Consider the following 19,307-nt stretch of genomic DNA (forward strand, 5'->3'; position numbering starts at 1 on the left):
GGTGTTAGTTGAGCACTTCACCTTGAAATGTCTCTTAGCCCTGGTCTACACTAGGACTTTAGGTCGAATTTAGCAGCATTAAATCGATGTAAACCTGCACCCATCCACATGATGAAGCCCTTTATTTCGACTTAAAGGGCTCTTAAAATCGATTTCCTTACTCCACCCCTGACAAGGGGATTAGCGCTTAAATCGGCCTTGCCGGCTCAAATTTGGGGTACTGTGGACACAATTCGACGGTATTGGCCTCCGGGAGCTATCCTAGAGTGCTCCATTGTGACCGCTCTGGACAGCACTCTCAACTCAGATGCACTGGCCAGGTAGACAGGAAAAGAACCGCAAACTTTTGAATCTCATTTCCTGTTTGGCCAGCGTGGCAAGCTGCAGGTGACCATGCAGAGCTCATCAGCAGAGGTGACCATGATGGAGTCCCAGAATCGCAAAAGAGCTCCAGCATGGACCAAACGGGAGGTACGGGATCTGATAGCTGTTTGGGGAGAGGAATCCGTGCTATCAGAACTCCGTTCCAGTTTTCGAAATGCCAAAACCTTTGTCAAAATCTCCCAGGGCATGAAGGACAGAGGCCATAACAGGGACCCGAAGCAGTGCCGCGTGAAACTGAAGGAGCTGAGGCAAGCCTACCAGAAAACCAGAGAGGTGAACGGCCGCTCCGGGTCAGAGCCCCAAACATGCCGCTTCTATGATGAGCTGCATGCCATTTAAGGGGGTTCAGCCACCACTACCCCAGCCGTGTTGTTTGACTCCTTCAATGGAGATGGAGGCAACATGGAAGCAGGTTTTGGGGACGAAGAAGATGATGAGGAGGAGGAGGTTGTAGACAGCTCACAGCAAGCAAGCGGAGAAACCGGTTTTCCCGACAGCCAGGAACTGTTTCTCACCCTGGACCTGGAGCCAGTACCCCGCGAACCCACCCAAGGCTGCCTCCTGGACCCAGCAGGCGGAGAAGGGACCTCTGGTGAGTGTACCTTTTAAAATACTATACATGGTTTAAAAGCAAGCATGTGAAAGGATTACTTTGCCCTGGCATTCGCGGTTCTCCTGGATGTACTCCCAAAGCCTTTGCAAAAGGTTTCTGGGGAGGGCAACCTTATTGCATCCTTCATGGTAGGACACTTTACCACTCCAGGCCAGTAACACGTACTCGGGAATCATTGTAGAACAAAACATTGCAGTGTATGTTTGCTGGCATTCAAACAACATCCGTTTTTTATCTCTGTGTGTTATCCTCAGGAGAGTGAGATATAATTCATGGTCACCTGATTGAAATAGGATGCTTTTCTTCAGGGGACACTCAGAGGAGCCCATTCCTGCTGGGCTGTTTGCCTGTGGCTAAACAGAAATGTTCCCCGCTGTTAGCCACGGGGAGGTGGGAGGGTAGAGGGGGTAGCCACGCGGTGGGGGGAGGCAAAATGCAACCTTGTAACGAAAGCACATGTGCTATGTATGTAATGTTAACAGCAAGGTTTACCTTGAAAGAGTGTAGCCACTGTTTTATAAAATGTGTCTTTTTAAATACCGCTGTCCCTTTTTTTTTCTCCACCAGCTGCATGTGTTTCAATGATCACAGGATCTTCTCCTTCCCAGAGGCTAGTGAAGCTTAGAAAGAAAAAAAAACGCACTCGTGATGAAATGTTGTCCGAGCTCATGCTGTCCTCCCACACTGAGAGAGCACAGACGAATGCATGGAGGCAAATAATGTCAGAGTGCAGGAAAGCACAAAATGACCGGGAGGAGAGGTGGCGGGCTGAAGAGAGTAAGTGGCGGGCTGAAGAGAGTAAGTGGCGGGCTGAAGAGAGGGCTGAAGCTCAAATGTGGCGGCAGCGTGATGAGAGGAGGCAGGATTCAATGCTGAGGCTGTTGGAGGACCAAACCGGTATGCTCCAGTGTATCGTTGAGCTGCAGCAAAGGCAGCTGGAGCACAGACTGCCACTGCAGCCCCTCCGTAACCAACCGCCCTCCTCCCCAAGTTCCATAGCCTCCACACCCAGACGCCCAAGAACGCGGTGGGGGGGGCCTCCGACCAATCAGCCACTCCACCACAGAGGATTGCCCAAAAAAAAGAAGGCTGTCATTCAATAAATTTTAAAGTTGTAAACTTTTAAAGAGCTGTGCTTAAAGTGCTGTGTGGCATTTTCCTTCCCTCCTCCACCACCCCTCCTGGGCTACCTTGGTAGTCATCCCCCTATTTGTGTGATGAATGAATAAAGAATGCATGAATGTGAAGCAACAATGACTTTATTGCCTCTGCAAGCGGTGATTGAAGGGAGGAGGGGCGGGTGGTTAGCTTACAGGGAAGTAGAGTGAACCAAGGGGCGGGGGGTTTCATCAAGGAGAAACAAACAGAACTTTCACTTTCGTAGCCTGGCCAGTCATGAAACTGGTTTTCAAAGCTTCTGTGATGCGTACCGCGCCCTCCTGTGCTCTTCTAACCGCCCTGGTGTCTGGCTGTGCAAAACCAGCAGCCAGGCAATTTGCCTCAACCTCCTACCCCGCCATAAACGTCTCCCCCTTACTCTCACAGATATTATGGAGCGCACAGCAAGCAGTAATAACAGTGGGAATATTGGTTTTGCTGAGGTCTAACTGAGTCAGTAAACTGCGCCAGCACGCCTTTAAACGTCCAAATGCACATTCTACCACCATTCTGCACTTGCTCAGCCTGTAGTTGAACAGCTCCTGACTACTGTCCAGGCTGCCTGTGTACGGCTTCATGAGCCATGGCATTAAGGGGTAGGCTGGGTCCTCAAGGATACATATAGGCATTTCAGCATCCCCAACAGTTATTTTCTGGTCTGGGAATAAAGTCCCTTCCTGCAGCTTTTGAAACAGACCAGAGTTCCTGAAGATGCGAGCGTCATGTATCTTTCCCGGCCATCCCATGTTGATGTTGGTGAAACGTCCCTTGTGATCCACCAGACCTTGCAGCACTATTGAAAAGTACCCCTTGCGGTTTATGTATTCGGCGGCTTGGTGCTCCGGTGCCAAGATAGGGATATGGGTTCCGTCTATGGCCCCACCACAGTTAGGGAATCCCATTGCAGCAAAGCCATCCACTATGACCTGCACATTTCCCAGGGTCACTACCCTTGATATCAGCAGATCTTTGATTGCGTGGGCTACTTGCATCACAGCAGCCCCCACAGTAGATTTGCCCACTCCAAATTGATTCCCTACTGACCGGTAGCTGTCTGGCGTTGCAAGCTTCCACAGTGCTATCGCCACTCGCATCTCAACTGTGAGGGCTGCTCTCATCTTGGTATTCATGCGCCTCAGGGCAGGGGAAAGCAAGTCACAAACTTCCATGAAAGTGCCCTTACGCATGCGAAAGTTTCGCAGCCACTGGGAATCGTCCCAGACCTGCAACACTATGCGGTCCCACCAGTCTGTGCTTGTTTCCCGAGCCCAGAATCGGCGGTCCACAGCATGAACCTGCCCCATTAGCACCATGATGCATGCATTAGCAGGGCCCATGCTTTCAGAGAAATCTGTGTCCATGTCCTGATCACTCATGTGACCGCGCTGACGTCGCCTCCTCACCCGGTAACGCTTTGCCCGGTTCTGGTGCTGCATATACTGCTGGATAATGCGTGTGGTGTTTAATGTGCTCCTAATTGCCAAAGTGAGCTGAGCGGCCTCCATGCTTGCCTTGGTATGGCGTCCGCACAGAAAAAAGGCGCGGAACGATTGTCTGCCGTTGCTCTGACGGAGGGAGGGGCGACTGACGACATGGCTTACAGGGTTGGCTTCAGGGAGCTAAAATCAACAAAGGGGGTGTCTTTACATCAAGGAGTATTTCAGGCAGGACTTCACGGAGGGTTCCAATAAGAAATGGTGCACCTAAGTTATTGTTCTTATTGGAACGAGGAGGTTAGCCTGGCTTCTGATTGATACATGGCTAGATTTACCTTGCTGCACCTTCTCTGTGAGTGACTGCAGTGTGACCCAGAGGAATGAGTCCCCTAGACAGGGGAGGAGGCAAATGAGTACAAAACAAATCTGGTCTCTTTGTTGTTTTGATCCACTCCATCTATCTTTTACATCTTTGGCTGGCAGCAGATGGTGCAGAAGGACTGCATGCCATCCACATCTCATGGCTGCTCAGCAGAAGATGGTACAGTACGACTGGTAGCCATTCTCATCTCTTGCCTGCCTGGCAGAAGATGGTACAATACGACTGCTTGCCATCCTCATCTCTTGCCTGCCCGGCAGAAGATGGTACAATACGACTGCTTGCCATCCTCATCTCTTGCCTGCCCGGCAGAAGATGGTACAGTACGACTGCTAGCAATCCGTATCGCCTGCCTGCTCACCATAAGACGGTTCAATAGGACTGACTGCAGGACTAAAGAGAATGACCTGGTCAAGTCACTCCAAATTTAGCCCCTGCGCCCATGTCTGTCCAGGCGCTCCCAGCCGACGTGGCCAGGAGCACCTCGGACACGACAAGGACAGCTACCAGTCATACTACACTGTCTGCTGCCAGAAGGCAATGGGTTGCTGCTACTGTGTAGCAAAGCCGTACCACGTGTGCCAGCACCCAGGAGACATAGGGTGACGGTTACCTGAGTGGGCTCCATGCTTGCCGTGGTATGGCGTCTGCACAGGTAACTCAGGAAAAAAGGCGCGAAACGATTGTCTGCCCTTGCTTTCACGGAGGGAGGGAGGGAACGGGGGCCTGACGATATGTACCCAGAACCACCCGCGACGATGTTCTAGCCCCATCAGGCATTGGGATCTCAACCCAGAAATCCAATGGGCAGCGAAGACTGCGGGAACTGTGGGATAGCTATCCACAGGGCAATGCTCCGGAAGTCGACTCTAGCCTCGGTACTGTGGAAGCACTCCGCCGAGTTAATGCACTTAGAGCATTTTCTGTGGGGACACACACACTCGAATATATAAAACCGATTTCTAAAAAACCAACTTCTATAAATTCGACCTTATTCCGTAGTGTAGACATACCCTTACAATGTATGATAACTCCTTACCAAACAAGTGTCCCACCTTGTATTTAGTTGTGACAGTCTGAAGAAGAGCTTTGTGTAAGCTTGACTCTTTCACCAACTGAAGTTTGTCCAATAAGAGATTTAATAATTTTACTAAGAAGATGTTGAAGTAAAAAGAAAACGGTACAGAGTTTAAGCATAGAAGTTTCTGGTTATCAGGGAATAAGGTAAAGATTATCAAGGGGTGAGAAATTCGGTTTAGGAATGGGTGGCGTACAGAATACAATATCCCTGATTGGGGGTAAAAGGTTAATGTGTCAAAGTACAGACATTGAGATATGGGGGTATGTCCTTCACATAATGGCTATGTTCAGGTGTGGAGTATAATGAGTGGATGTGGGGAGGGATAGCTCAGTGGTTTGAGCATTAGCCTGCTAAACCCAGGGTTGTGAGTTCAATCCTTGAAGGGACCATTTAAGGGATCTGGGGCAACTATGGGGGATTAGTCCTGCTTTGAACAGGGGGTTGGACTAGATGACCTCCTGAGGTCCCTTCCAACCCTGATATTCTATGAGGATGGATTTACCCTCATTTGGGGAGATTTAATGTTCATGGTTCCAGTTCATATGGTCCAGTGGAAAAAGTCTCTCAGTCCCTTTCCCATAGTTGATGCCATTACATCACCCACTTTGTCTCTCAGATCCTGGGACCCATACAGCTACCACTATTGTTTTAGTAATTTTAATTAAAAATACATTTCTATTGCACTTAATTCTACATATTATATAGATACATCTTAAAGAGCACTCAAACATTAACAAAATTTTTATTTTACCAGATTCTAACTGAGATAAGTTACCTACCACACACAGCAGATTTTTTTTAAAAAAAAAACCTTTTCCTTTTTTTTAAACAACATAAAAGAACTAACCACTCAGTCTGTGTTCTCTCCCTCCCAGCTTCCCAAAAGGAAGAAGGAACGGTCATCAATAACAGACAGCAGCTGCATTAAAGCAACACTGTCTGCTCGCTTCACGCTCAGAAGAGAACACTTTAACTCCTCCTCATGGTTAGCGAGGTCGGACACTTTCGGCTACACTTCTCTAGTTACAAACTATAGAAATGATCCCTGAAAGTATAGTCTTAACAAAACGCTCCTCGGCTACACACCCAGGCGAATAAGCACAAGCTTTCTTCTCATGGTGAATGTTTTCATACAACAGCTTTCACCCTTAGCAAACTACAGGACAAAACTCTGAAACCAAGTGCCCCTTTCATTAAAGCACAATTCAGACAGCTTTAGAACGCTGAACATTAGAAGATTTTTATGTCGCTATTTACAGAAACACGTCTCCTGATTAGCATGTGGAGCTCCTAGCAACCAATCAAACCCTCTTGCTTTTACTTCCTGAAACTGCGATACTTCTCACAGGCTCCTCTGTACCACATGACAGCTTGTCAGGCACAGATAATGCGAACAGTACCGCCCTTTCTAGCATGCTCTACATCTGTTTCTCTCTGGCTTGCTCTCAAATTCATCTGCACTAACAGCCTTTATATGGTTCCATGTTACCAGTACCGGGTTTACCATGGCGCCGGGCCCAGAGTAAGAAGGGCCCCGGCCAGCCCAATCCCCCAGCCGGCTGAGCCGGCCAGGAAAGCTGCCCCCGCCCCTGCTCCATCCCAGCCCCGCCCCCACGCTGTCCCTTCCCCCCAAAACCTCCTCCCCTGAGCTGTGCGTCCTGGAGGACTGCAGCAGGGGTTGGGCCCGCCCCCACTCACCAGGCAGCAGGAAATGTAGCAACTTGGTCCCAACCCGCTCCGCCGGCTCCCAGCCACGCCGCTGGTGAGTGCGGGGGGGCAGTTCTCCCCTCCCCCAAAGTCCGGGAGCCAGGGAAGCAGAGCGGAGCGGGCTAGGGCGGGATCTCTCCACTTCCTGCCACCCCATGAGAGCGGTGTCGGGGTCGGGCTTGCCCTGCAATCACCGGCGGCAGGAAGTGGAGCGACCCGGCCTGAACCCGCTCCACTCCACCGGCTCGTGTTGGGGGGGCAGTTTCCCCCCTGTCCCCGAAGCCTGGGGAGGAGATGGAGGGGTGTGGAAGGGGCATGGGATGGGGAAGCGAAGGGAGATCGGGAACCGGGGCCGGGAGGGACACGGGGGCTGGGGGAAAGAGGCAGTGGGGAGGAAAGGGGTGGGATGAGGAGGAGCTGGAGTGGTGGGGAAGGGACATGGGATGGGGAAAGCTGGAGCCCAGCATGCGGCATCCCTTTGGCAGAAGCTGGGGCTCCCCTGTTAAGCAGGCCCATCGAACTGTCACCCTGACAAGCCCCACCTCCCCTGCATCTGTACCACCCTGATGAGCCCCCCCAGACACCCTCCCCACAGAGCCCCAACCACCTGCACCTGGACCCCCACCCAAATGAACCCCACCTCCCCTGCTCCTAGACCCCCCTGCTGAGCCCCAAACACCTTCACCTGGATCCCCTGCAGAGTCTCACTGCCCCTGCACCTGGAACCCCCCAATGAGCTTCTGTGCATCCAGATCTCCCACTGAGCCACGTGCACGCAGACTGCCCCACAGAGAACTCTCTTATCCCCACCTGGATCCCCCCACACTAAGTCCTTCTGCACTTGGATCCTGCTGCTGGGCTGAGCCTGCTCACCCACACCTGGTGTGCCTGGCACAGGGGAGCAGGGCCCCAGGGTGTTTCTGTGGCAGGCCTGGCCCTTGCACTGTGGCAGGGTCAGGTGCAGCCTCACTGCCGAGTTCCTATCTTGGGGTGGCGTGGTGGGAGGCTGCAGGGTAATCTCCCACCTCCATGCAACCAGTGGCCTGTACTCCCCACTGCCATGTTGGAGCCTCCACCTTTATTTATTGATAAATAAAATTTGCAGAATTTTAAAATATTGTGCACAGAATTTTTAATTTTTTGGTGCAGAATCCCCTCAGGAATATGGGGTGCTGTGCAGCTGTGATCGTGGGTCTGTGTGGAAGGTGGTGGGCAGTGGCGAGGTCTATGGGCGGGGGGCGCTGCGTGAGCAGTGTGGTGTGCAGGGTGCTGTGCAGTTGTGGTGGGAGGCCAGTGGGGGAGGTCTCTGGGATGAGTGGCAGCTGGGCATAGAGATCTGTGGTGGAGGTCTCTGGGTGAGGGGGCGCTGGGCATAAGGGTGGGGTACTGGACGGGGGGCAGTGTGGTGCGGGCCCGCCCTCAAAGGGAAGGGGCATGCTGGCAGCACCGGGGTGGGAAGGCCAGTGTGTGTCTGGCAGCTGCAGGTTTGTAAACGGTGCCCTCCTGCTGGGCTGCGCAGAGCGGGGCTGCTCCCATCACGCTGTGCAGCATTGCCCCCAGCCCGCCTTTCACTCTGGAGACTGACTATCTCACCCCCCTGCACCTTCCCCATGGGAGCCCACAAGTATATTTGGCGCTGGGCCCCACAAAAAGTTAATCCACCCCTGCACGTTACCGGTAGTACTGCACTAAATCAGTGGCTCTCAACCTTTACAGACAACTGTACCCCTTTCAGGAGTCTGATTTCTCTTGCAAACCCCCAAGTTTCACCTCACTTAAAAACCTAGTTGCTTACAAAATAAAACATAGTACAAAAGTGTCACAACTCAGCACAAATAATAAAAATATAGCCGTAGGGATATATTACTGACCACCTGACCAGAATGGTGATGATAACTGCAAAATGCTCAGGTAGATTAGAGAGGCTACTAAAATTAAAAACTCAATAATAATGGGGGTTTTCAACTATCCACATATTGACTGGATAGAAATCACCTCAGGACAGAATGCAAAGATAAAGTTTCTTGATACCTTAAATGACTGCTTCTTGGAGCAGCTAGTCCTGGAACCCACAAGGGGAGAGGCAATTCTTGATTTAATCCTAAATGGAACACAGGATCAGGTCCAAGAGGTGAATATAGCTGGACCGTTTGGTAATAGTGACCATAATATAATTAAATTTAACATCCCTGTAACGGGGAAAACACCACAGCGGCCCAATACTGTACCATTTAATTTCAGAAAGGGTAACTACACAAAATCCTTTCATGGATTGAGAACTGGTTAAAAGACAGGGAACAAAGGGTAGGAAAAAATGGTAAATTTTCAGAATGAAGAGGGGTAACTAGTGGTGTTCCCCAAGGGTCACTCGTAGGACCAATCCTATTCAACTTATTCATAAATGATCTGGAGAAAGGGGTAAACAGTGAGGTAGCAAAGTTTGCAGACAATACTAAACCGCTCAAGATAGTTAAGACCAAAGCAGACTGTGAAGAACTTCAAAAAGATCTTACCAAACTAAGTGATTGGGCAACAAAATGGCAAATGAAATTTAATGTGGATAAATGTAAAGTAAACATGTCTCATATGAGGAGAGGGAGGGAGTGAAGAAGAACTTCCTTTTATTTGTTTTAAACCTGCTACCCATTAATTTCATTTGGTGGCCCCTAGTTCTCATATTATGGGAACAAGTACATAACTTTTCCTTATTCACTTTCTCCACACCACTCATGATTTTATATACCTCTATCCTATCCCCCCTTTGTCTCCTCTTTTCCAAGCTGAAAAGTCCTAGCCTCTTTACTCTCTCCTCATATGGGACTCGTTCCAAACCCCTAATCATTTTAGTTGCCCTTTTCTGAACCTTTTCTAATGCCAGTACATCTTTTTTGAGATGAGGAGACCACATCTGTACGCAGTATTCAAGATGTGGGCATACCATGAATTTATATAAGGGCAGAAGATATTCTTTTCCATCTTATTCTCTATCCCTTTTTAAATGATTCCTAACATCCCGTTTGCTTTTTTTGACTGCCCCTGCAGACTGCATAGATATCTTCAGAGAACTATCCACAATGACTCCAAGATCTTTCTCCTGATTAGTTGTAGCTAAATTAGCCCCCATCGTATTGTATGTATAGTTGAGGTTATTTTTTCCAATGTGCATTACTTTACATTTATCCACATTACATTTTTTTAAATGAATTCTTTGCATCGGTCTTCACAGTTGAGAATGTGAGGGAGATTCCCAAACCTGAGCCATTCTTTTTAGGTGACAAATCCGAGGAACTGTCCCAGATTGAGGTGTCATTAGAGGACGTTTTGGAACAAATTGATAAACTAAACAGTAATAAGTCACCAGGACCAGATGGTATTCACCCAAGAGTTCTGAAGGAACTCAAATGTGAAATTGCAGGACTACTAACTGTAGTCTGTAACTTAGCATTTAAATCAGCTTCTGTACCAAATGACTGGAGGATAGCTAAGGTGACACCAATTTTTAAAAAGGGCTCCAGAGGTGACCCCGGCAATTACAGGCCGGTAAGCCTGACTTCAGTACCGGGCAAACTGGTTGAAAAGAACAAAACCGTCAGACACAGATGAATGTAATTTGTTGGAGAATAGTCAACATGGTTTTTGATAAGGGAAATCATGCCTCACCAATCTACTAGAATTCTTTGAGGGGGTCAACAAGCCTGTGGACAAGGAGGATCCAGTGAATATAGTGTATTCAGATTTTCAGAAAGCCTTTGACAAGGTCCCTCACCAAAGGCTATTAAGCAAAGCAAGCAATCATGGGATAAGAGGGAACATCCTCGCACGGATTGGTAACTGGTTAAAAGATAGGAAACAAAGGGTAGGAATAAATGGTCAGTTTTCAGGATGGAGAAAGGTAAATAACAGTGTTCCCCAGGAGTCTGTACTGGGTCCAGTCCTATTCAACATATTCATAGATGATCTGGAAAAAGGGGTAAACAGTGAGGTGGCAAAATTTGCAGATGATACAAAACTACTCAAGATAGTTAAGTCTCAGGCAGACTGAAGAGCTACAAAAGGATGTCTCAAAACTGGGTGACTGGGCAACAAAATGGCAGATGAAATTAAATGTTGATAAATGCAAAGTAATGCATATTGGAAAACATAATCCCAACTATATGTATAAAATGATGGGGTCTAAATTAGCTGTTACCACTCAAGAAAGAGATCTTGGAGTCATTATGGATAGTTCTCTGAAAACATCCACTCAATGTGCAGTGGCAGTCAAAAAACCGAATAGAATCTTGGGAATCATTAAGAAAGGGATAGATAAGACAGAAAATATCATATTGCCTCTATATAAATCCATGGTACGCCCACATCTTGAATACTGCATGCAGATGTGGTCGCCCCATCTCAAAAAAAGATATATTGGAATTGGAAAAGGTTCAGAAAAGGGTAACAAAAAATATTAGGGGTATGGAGCGTCTGCCATATTAGGAGAGATTAATAAAACTGGGACTTTTGAGCTTGGAAAAAAGACAACTAAGGGGGGATATTTTAGAGGTCTAGAAAATCATGACTGCTGTGGAGAAAGTAAATACATGTTATTTACTCCTTCTCATAACACAAGAACTAGGGGGTCACCAAATGAAATTAATAGGCAGCAGGTTTAAAACAAACAAAAGGAAGTATTTTTTCACACAATGCACAGTCAACCTGTGGAACTCCTTGCCAGAGGATGTTGTGAAGGCCAAGACTATACCAGGGTTCAAAAAACAACTAGATAAATTCATGGAGGATAAGTCTATCAATGGCTATTAGCCAGGGTGGGCAGGGATGGTGTCCGTAGCCTCTCTTTGCCAGAAGCTGGGAATGGTCGACAGTGGATGGATCACTTGATGATTACCTGTTCTGTTTATTCCCCCTGCGGCACGTGGCATTGGCCACTGTCGGAAGACCAGATACTGGGCTAGATGGATATTTGGTATGACCCAATATGGCTGTTCTTATATTCAGTATAAACAAGTCATTGTATGAAATTTAATTTGTTACAACTTCACTAGTGCTTTTGATGTACCAACCAACTGCCAGAGCAGTAGAAATGAAAATACAGACTTGCAGGGGGAAAAAAAAAGGGGGGGGGGGGGGGGAACAGAAGAGAAGAGCAGAGAAAAAAGTAAAAAAGGAAGAGAACTTGCAGAATCAGGCCCTTACCTTTCAGTAACTACTGAATAAAAAAAACCTTCTATAATAAAATTAAGATTTAAAAATACCCTAGGCCAGCATCATAAACAATGCCATATCACAAAAACTAAAAGTTCTAAAGATCTAATTTTAAACTTGCTTTATATGAGCTAACCACTCAGTCTGTGTTCTCTCCCTCCCAGCTTCCCAAAAGGAAGAAGGAACGGTCATCAATAACAGACAGCAGCTGCATTAAAGCAACACTGTCTGCTCGCTTCACGCTCAGAAGAGAACACTTTAACTCCTCCTCATGGTTAGCGAGGTCGGACACTTTCGGCTACACTTCTCTAGTTACAAACTATAGAAATGATCCCTGAAAGTATAGTCTTAACAAAATGCTCCTCCGCTACACACCCAGGCGAATAAGCACAAGCTTTCTTCTCATGGTAAATGTTTTCATACAACAGCTTTCACCCTTAGCAAACTACAGGACAAAACTCTGAAACCAAGTGCCCCTTTCATTAAAGCACAATTCAGACAGCTTTAGAACGCTGAACATTAGAAGATTTTTATGTCGCTATTTACAGAAACACGTCTCCTGATTAGCATGTGGAGCTCCTAGCAACCAATCAAACCCTCTTGCTTTTACTTCCTGAAACTGCGATACTTCTCACAGGCTCCTCTGTACCACATGACAGCTTGTCAGGCACAGACAATGCCAACAGGTCAGCCCTTTCTAGGATACTCTGCAGCTGTTGCTCTCTCCTTTGCTCTCAAATTCAGCTGCACTGAAATTTTGTAGGGTTCCATGTTACTGGTGGTACTGCACTAAATCAGTGTCTCTCAACCTTTACAGACAACTGTACCCCTTTCAGGAGTCTGATTTCTCTTGCATACCCCCAAGTTTCACCTCACTTAAAAACTACTTGCTTACAAAATCAGACATAATAGGAAAGTGTCACAACTCAGCACGCTATTACTGAAATATTGTTTACGTTCTCATTTTTACCATGTAAAAATAAATCAACTGAAATATAAATATTGTACTTACATTTCAGTGTATAGCATAGAGAACAGTATAAACAAGTCACTGTATGAATTTTAATTTGTTACAAATTCACTAATGCTTTCTATGTAGCCTATTGTAAAACTAGGCAAGTATCTAGAAGAGATGATATACCCCCTGGAAGACCATTGCATACCCCTGGTTCAGAACAACTGCACTAAATCACCCTTACTCTTAGAACTGGTGCCACTTGAACCAAGGCATTCTGAACCATTTCAATGCTAACAGACAGAGACAACACAGCTGCACTAAGTCTGTTGTTCCTCCCTGCACAATCCCCGCTTGGAAAGAAGATATCTTCTGGGTCTCCCCCTATTTACCATTATGGGCTTCATATGCAGCTTTCTCTGTGTTATGTGAGCCACCTCCACAAAATATATATACTACCTGTATGGCCCTGAGGATGCCACATGAGCCACAGCTGTATGCTGATTGAGCCACAAGTTGAGAACCACTAGTGTATAATTTTGCAAAGTCCATTGCCACAGGGTTTTTTTCCCCATGTCTGCCGTGAGACAAGAGCACATGAAATTCACTGCAATATAAATATGAGTGAAACTACCCAAATATATTTACATAAAAACTAGATAGTCTCATTTTAAAACAAAGAAAAACACAGGCCACACAGAGCGTGGCGCAAGAGCCTCAAATGATTTATACACCCGCCCGCCATTCAGCATAAGGATTGACCTAAATGGATCATGACTATTTAAATAGAGTATCTTTCTACTACAAAGCAGAGTAAGACAAAAGATTGAGGCTGTTCCCCTTCACATGGGGGACAGGGGGAGTAGAAGGATTTAGATCCTCAAGCCCCTTCAGATTATGAAAGAAACCAAGTAAACTAATGATTTACTCAAAACCCACTCAGCAAAAAGAAAACCAAACTACCAGCACCTAAGGTTATACAAGCTTCTAAATAAAGCTATTATAGCTAAGCTTCCCCATAACTAGATTTCAGGAACACTAAAAAACCTCCTTTTATTCAGTATACAAAGCCTAACCACTCCCTCTGTGCTCTCCCCTCCCACTTCTCCAACTAGCACAGTCTACACCAGGGTTTAGGTCAGCTCAGCTACATCACTCAGGGGTGTGGATTTTTCATTTACTTCAGATAGAAAAGAGAAGAAATAAGGAAGGAAAACACCCAGGGGGTGAGGGAGATGTTGACATATGTAAATCCCTTCCCCCCATGCCCTTCATTGTCTCCTCCACCCATTCCAGGGTTCTGTGTGCTTGCTATCCACCCACAGCAGGGTCCTCCATTCTTCCCAATGGCAGGGACTCTGTGTAAGCCTCCTTTCTCCCCATTCCACACTCTACCGACTCCATGGAGAGCAAACCACACACCAGCCAACTGCCAGAGCAGTAGAAGTGAAAATAGGTGCTTTCAGAAAAAAGAGGGGAGAAGAGAAGAAAGAAAAAAGAGGAAAAGGAAGAGAACTTGCAGAATCAGGCCCCTACCTAAATTCTGAAATAGATTATAACAAAAAAGAGATATAGCAGCATAAAAAAATTTTAGAATTCTTTTAGTAATTACTGAATAAGAAATCTTTAAAACACTATTTCTCAGACTCCTTTTACTTCTGTTTCAAACCCTACCAGAAACCTTCCAAAATAAATCTTAAGATTTACTATTAAAAATACTCTAAACCAGCATCATAAACAGTGCCATATTACAAAAACTAAAAGTTTTAAACATCTAATTTTAAACTTGCTTTATAAGAGCTAACCACTCAGTCTGTGTTCTCTCCCTCCCAGCTTCCCAAAAGGAAGAAGGAACGATCATCAATAACAGACAGCAGCTGCATTAAAGCAACACTGTCTGCTCGCTTCACGCTCAGAAGAGAACACTTTAACTCCTCCTCATGGTTAGCGAGGTCGGACACTTTCGGCTACACTTCTCTAGTTACAAACTATAGAAATGATCCCTGAAAGTATAGTCTTAACAAAATGCTCCTCCGCTACACACCCAGGCGAATAAGCACAAGCTTTCTTCTCATGGTAAATGTTTTCATACAACAGCTTTCACCCTTAGCAAACTACAGGACAAAACTCTGAAACCAAGTGCCCCTTTCATTAAAGCACAATTCAGACAGCTTTAGAACGCTGAACATTAGAAGATTTTTATGTCGCTATTTACAGAAACACGTCTCCTGATTAGCATGTGGAGCTCCTAGCAACCAATCAAACCCTCTTGCTTTTACTTCCTGAAACTGCGATACTTCTCACAGGCTCCTCTGTACCACATGACAGCTTGTCAGGCACAGACAATGCCAACAGGTCAGCCCTTTCTAGGATACTCTGCAGCTGTTGCTCTCTCCTTTGCTCTCAAATTCAGCTGCACTGAAATTTTGTAGGGTTCCATGTTACTGGTGGTACTGCACTAAATCAGTGTCTCTCAACCTTTACAGACAACTGTACCCCTTTCAGGAGTCTGATTTCTCTTGCATACCCCCAAGTTTCACCTCACTTAAAAACTACTTGCTTACAAAATCAGACATAATAGGAAAGTGTCACAACTCAGCACGCTATTACTGAAATATTGTTTACGTTCTCATTTTTACCATGTAAAAATAAATCAACTGAAATATAAATATTGTACTTACATTTCAGTGTATAGCATAGAGAACAGTATAAACAAGTCACTGTATGAATTTTAATTTGTTACAAATTCACTAATGCTTTCTATGTAGCCTATTGTAAAACTAGGCAAGTATCTAGAAGAGATGATATACCCCCTGGAAGACCATTGCATACCCCTGGTTCAGAACAACTGCACTAAATCACCCTTACTCTTAGAACTGGTGCCACTTGAACCAAGGCATTCTGAACCATTTCAATGCTAACAGACAGAGACAACACAGCTGCACTAAGTCTGTTGTTCCTCCCTGCACAATCCCCGCTTGGAAAGAAGATATCTTCTGGGTCTCCCCCTATTTACCATTATGGGCTTCATATGCAGCTTTCTCTGTGTTATGTGAGCCACCTCCACAAAATATATATACTACCTGTATGGCCCTGAGGATGCCACATGAGCCACAGCTGTATGCTGATTGAGCCACAAGTTGAGAACCACTAGTGTATAATTTTGCAAAGTCCATTGCCACAGGGTTTTTTTCCCCATGTCTGCCGTGAGACAAGAGCACATGAAATTCACTGCAATATAAATATGAGTGAAACTACCCAAATATATTTACATAAAAACTAGATAGTCTCATTTTAAAACAAAGAAAAACACAGGCCACACAGAGCGTGGCGCAAGAGCCTCAAATGATTTATACACCCGCCCGCCATTCAGCATAAGGATTGACCTAAATGGATCATGACTATTTAAATAGAGTATCTTTCTACTACAAAGCAGAGTAAGACAAAAGATTGAGGCTGTTCCCCTTCACATGGGGGACAGGGGGAGTAGAAGGATTTAGATCCTCAAGCCCCTTCAGATTATGAAAGAAACCAAGTAAACTAATGATTTACTCAAAACCCACTCAGCAAAAAGAAAACCAAACTACCAGCACCTAAGGTTATACAAGCTTCTAAATAAAGCTATTATAGCTAAGCTTCCCCATAACTAGATTTCAGGAACACTAAAAAACCTCCTTTTATTCAGTATACAAAGCCTAACCACTCCCTCTGTGCTCTCCCCTCCCACTTCTCCAACTAGCACAGTCTACACCAGGGTTTAGGTCAGCTCAGCTACATCACTCAGGGGTGTGGATTTTTCATTTACTTCAGATAGAAAAGAGAAGAAATAAGGAAGGAAAACACCCAGGGGGTGAGGGAGATGTTGACATATGTAAATCCCTTCCCCCCATGCCCTTCATTGTCTCCTCCACCCATTCCAGGGTTCTGTGTGCTTGCTATCCACCCACAGCAGGGTCCTCCATTCTTCCCAATGGCAGGGACTCTGTGTAAGCCTCCTTTCTCCCCATTCCACACTCTACCGACTCCATGGAGAGCAAACCACACACCAGCCAACTGCCAGAGCAGTAGAAGTGAAAATAGGTGCTTTCAGAAAAAAGAGGGGAGAAGAGAAGAAAGAAAAAAGAGGAAAAGGAAGAGAACTTGCAGAATCAGGCCCCTACCTAAATTCTGAAATAGATTATAACAAAAAAGAGATATAGCAGCATAAAAAAATTTTAGAATTCTTTTAGTAATTACTGAATAAGAAATCTTTAAAACACTATTTCTCAGACTCCTTTTACTTCTGTTTCAAACCCTACCAGAAACCTTCCAAAATAAATCTTAAGATTTACTATTAAAAATACTCTAAACCAGCATCATAAACAGTGCCATATTACAAAAACTAAAAGTTTTAAACATCTAATTTTAAACTTGCTTTATAAGAGCTAACCACTCAGTCTGTGTTCTCTCCCTCCCAGCTTCCCAAAAGGAAGAAGGAACGATCATCAATAACAGACAGCAGCTGCATTAAAGCAACACTGTCTGCTCGCTTCACGCTCAGAAGAGAACACTTTAACTCCTCCTCATGGTTAGCGAGGTCGGACACTTTCGGCTACACTTCTCTAGTTACAAACTATAGAAATGATCCCTGAAAGTATAGTCTTAACAAAATGCTCCTCCGCTACACACCCAGGCGAATAAGCACAAGCTTTCTTCTCATGGTGAATGTTTTCATACAACAGCTTTCACCCTTAGCAAACTACAGGACAAAACTCTGAAACCAAGTGCCCCTTTCATTAAAGCACAATTCAGACAGCTTTAGAACGCTGAACATTAGAAGATTTTTATGTCGCTATTTACAGAAACACGTCTCCTGATTAGCATGTGGAGCTCCTAGCAACCAATCAAACCCTCTTGCTTTTACTTCCTGAAACTGCGATACTTCTCACAGGCTCTTCGCTACCACGTGACGTTACAGTGAACGTTTGTCTGTCAGGCAGAGCCCGACACAGACAGAGCTCTATCTACCGTGCTCTGCAGCTGTTTCTCTCGAGTTCGTCTGCCCTAAAGACTTCATGTTTCACGTTACCGGTGGGAGGCGCCGACTCTGAGGGTGCTCCAAGGCTGGAGCATCCAGGGGGAAAAAAGGTGACTAATTAGCACCCACCGGCACCCCCCCATCAACTCCTCTCCCTCCCCCCCGCGTCTCCTGCCCGCTGGCTGGCCTCGCCAATCAGTGCCTTCTGCCGCCCAGATCAGCTTCAGGAGGCGCTCGCGGGGGGTTAAGGCAAGGCGCAGCGCGCCCTGGGGAAGGCTAGAGCCGGGAGTGGGGCATTGGGGGCGGGGCCTCGGCGGACAGGGTGGGAGCACCGTACCAGCAGATTAGAAACTCGGCGCTGCTACGTCGTACTAGTGCAACCTCAAAGTGCTGCAAAGTGGAGACAGAGCGGCGGGATTTGGTTCAGTTGTTCCGCTCTGCACAATTCCTCAAGGTCGTGTACGGTGTATCCAGAAGACAGCAAGTCTCTAGTTTTGCAAGTATATCGCCACAATTTTTCCTCTTGAAACAGCAGCACACATAATTCATAGCAATATAAATGTCAATAACTGTTAGCAAACCGATCCAAATGTTCTTAAATCAAATCTAGAGAGAGCTACATCGGAGTCAAGTACTTTATATGTTTGCCTCACTGGAGAGTATTGTGTTAGAATTAATCTGTAGCGGGATCACAGGTATTTAACTGCAGTCTCTCTCAAAGCTGCTTTGGGGAGAATTTTCAAAGCCATCCAAGTGATTTGGACACTCAATACCCACTAATTTCTAAACTGGCTTTCAAAATGCCACACCACAAAAAAAAAGTGTGGGGGGGTAAACAAACGCCTCATAACAACGCACAGAAAACTAAGTATTGTATAGATTTAGAAACAAACCCAGCTATTATAAACTTCCTAAAGCATAATTTTAAAAGTAATATTTTAAAGCTTTTTCATTCATTCAGTTAATACAGACAAACCACCCAATCTGTGCTCTCTTCCTACCGCTTCTCCAGCGGGAACAAGCAACGGGCATCAGCGACAGACAGCAGCTGTATTACAGCAACCCCACCTATTCACATCGCGCTTGGAAGAAAACAATTTAAAAGTCGTCCTCCTAGCAGTCCCTTTCGATAGCACATCTCTAGCTAAGCGCGGGCCCTGTCTCCTGCAAAGACATCCTCCCTACTTGCCAATCCCCTTCTGCCCTGATTAACCTCTTAATTACTCATATTTTTAAAACAAGTGGTCATGAAAGAAAATGAATAGTACCTTTTGCAATCAGAGCCTCTTTGTCAACAGATGTCCATATTCTTCACAGAAGTGGGGGGAACACACTTTGTAGTTTGTGCAAGTCGAGTTTACTGCCCACCCCAAGG

At 46.0% G+C, this 19,307-nt stretch overlaps 1 protein-coding gene and 4 non-coding genes across 5 annotated transcripts in view; all 5 read right to left on the minus strand.

The window, feature by feature from the left end:
- Window positions 1-19,307, minus strand: part of TEX14 (testis expressed 14, intercellular bridge forming factor) — a 78,919-nt gene that overhangs the window by 56,855 nt on the left and 2,757 nt on the right. The window lies entirely within an intron of this gene.
- LOC140899924 (small nucleolar RNA U3) lies at window positions 5,897-6,112 on the minus strand. The gene has a single exon (XR_012155511.1). It is a non-coding gene; the product is annotated as a small nucleolar RNA U3 (small nucleolar RNA).
- Window positions 12,095-12,310, minus strand: LOC140899919 (small nucleolar RNA U3). Its single transcript, XR_012155506.2, has one exon. It is a non-coding gene; the product is annotated as a small nucleolar RNA U3 (small nucleolar RNA).
- LOC140899923 (small nucleolar RNA U3) lies at window positions 14,719-14,934 on the minus strand. The gene has a single exon (XR_012155510.1). It is a non-coding gene; the product is annotated as a small nucleolar RNA U3 (small nucleolar RNA).
- On the minus strand, window positions 17,343-17,558 carry LOC144929534 (small nucleolar RNA U3). The gene has a single exon (XR_013634815.1). It is a non-coding gene; the product is annotated as a small nucleolar RNA U3 (small nucleolar RNA).

The sequence above is a fragment of the Lepidochelys kempii genome, chromosome 17 (assembly GCF_965140285.1).
Source record: "Lepidochelys kempii isolate rLepKem1 chromosome 17, rLepKem1.hap1, whole genome shotgun sequence".
Classification (NCBI taxonomy): Eukaryota; Metazoa; Chordata; order Testudines; family Cheloniidae; genus Lepidochelys; species Lepidochelys kempii.